The sequence below is a fragment of the Ovis aries genome, chromosome 1 (genome assembly GCF_016772045.2).
Source record: "Ovis aries strain OAR_USU_Benz2616 breed Rambouillet chromosome 1, ARS-UI_Ramb_v3.0, whole genome shotgun sequence".
NCBI classification, from domain to species: Eukaryota; Metazoa; Chordata; class Mammalia; order Artiodactyla; family Bovidae; genus Ovis; species Ovis aries.
Window position 1 is genome coordinate 89,533,574 of NC_056054.1, and position 1,944 is coordinate 89,535,517.

The 1,944-nt window shown below is 42.3% G+C and overlaps 1 non-coding gene across 1 annotated transcript; it reads left to right on the forward strand.

Annotated features, from left to right (window-relative positions):
• The first annotated feature begins 1,556 nt into the window (after nt 1-1,556).
• On the forward strand, nt 1,557-1,629 carry TRNAC-ACA (transfer RNA cysteine (anticodon ACA)). Its single transcript has one exon. It is a non-coding gene; the product is annotated as a tRNA-Cys (tRNA).
• The last annotated feature ends 315 nt before the right edge of the window (nt 1,630-1,944 follow it).

Consider the following 1,944-nt stretch of genomic DNA (forward strand, 5'->3'; position numbering starts at 1 on the left):
TTGATTGCCAAAATCTCCTGTAAGAGTTGCTATGTCCTCAATTTACAGATGAGTAAACTGAAGTTCTTAGGTTCACCCCAGGGTCACAAGGGTGGTCAGTGGCGAAGCCAGATCACACTCCAGCTCCACCAGTTCCACATCCAAAGGTATTAACCAAATCTTTATTTACTCACATCTCTTCAGGACACGATTATGACAGTGAGGCAGAACAGCACAAGCATCATGCCAAATTAGGTGCATTCCTAAGTATCCTGTGTATAATAACTAGCGCTGTGGAAAGAATCGAGATTGCTGGTAGTCTCTTGATCCCTACCAGCTGCCATCAATAGAGATTATGAATAGAAGTTCTCAGGGTTCAACTGAGTTCCCAGCTAAGTGAAAAGTCCTAGGGTGAGAGGCTGTGACCCTATTATGAATTATATATTTCTTTCTCTCTATGGTCTATGAACATAGATACAGCATACTGTTACTTTTTTAAAAAATGTTTATAGAGAGCTTATGACATTCAAGGCACTGTGATAAGAATTTATCATACGTTATCTCAATTCAACAAGGTAGGCAACATCAAAACAACTCCACAAGGTAGGCAACATCACCCTCATTTTATACAGGCATGAATAAAAGTGATTTTATAGGTCATAAAGATAATGAGGCACTTACAACCAGCTCCGCCCTTGCCTTCCTCCGCTATAGAGATTAGAAAACAAAAATATCATCTTTCACCCTTCTTCTTGCAATAAGACAGTCTACTCAAAAGATGTAAGTCAAAGTTCCTGGGTGAACCTGTGACAACATTTTTTAAGAGACAGATTTGTATGCCCCTCACATATTCTTCTGGCTTGGAATACGGATATGAAGCCTGGAGCTGCAGCACCCATATTGCAACCCCAAGGATGAAAACCATATTCTAAGAAGTCATATCAGGAAGACAAAAGGAACCTGGGCCTTACATGACATTCTTGAGCCCTGTATCATCAACCCTGCATTGCCTACCTCTAGACTTTTATGAGGAAAAATTAACCCCCTATTAGCCCATGACCATCTTGTTTTCTCTTGCTTAGCACCACACCCAATCATAAGTGGTCCTTATCAGGGTTATGGAAATCAAACTAAAGTCTATAAGACTCTATACCCAAATGTTTAATTGCTGGGATATCTGTCTCTTGTCCAAATCCTACTGTTTTCTCAGTAAAAGAAGACAAAGCATCAATGCTAAGTAAACAGAAAGAAAGATCACGCAGAGTATCTAGTACTTATTTCATTCCTCCCACTCTCTTTCTCCCCTAAAACACCTATAACTAACGCAATACTAAGCAAGGACTCAGATGTCTTAAGGGCCCCTTCCTACTGCCCGCCTCCAGGAAGTATGGATCCCTCCACAGATAACATCACTGCTAATTCCACAGCTTCCTAGGGACAAGAGAAAGGATAGAAATTCAGTAACTCAGTTCCCTCCTTAAACTGTGATTGGAAGATAGATAACACGTTTATCCTGTTGACTCTTCACAAAATCAAGTGATAATCAAATACAGGGTCACTAATCCTTTGTGTGGTCTTCCCTGGTGGCTCAGATGGTAGAGCATCTGCCTACAATGTAGGAAGACCCAGGTTCGATCCCTGGGTCGGGAAGATCTCCTGCAGAAGGAAACAGCAACCCACTCCAGTACTCTTGCCTGGAAAATTCCATGGACGGAGGAGCCGCCTGGTAGGCTACAGTCCATGGGGTCGCAAAGAGTCGGACACGACTGAGCGACTTCAGTGTCAATGTCACTCCTTTGTGCATGCATAGTGACTGCTGCTGTTTTCAGAACCTTGGAGAGTACTTAAATTTTTCTAGCTCTTCAAGGACCATGACACATAATGCAAGGAGCTTCTGGATCTTTTCCCAGTAACTTTTGGCACAGCCTACGTTTTACTCTACTCCTGAAGAGAAGAGAGCACCCG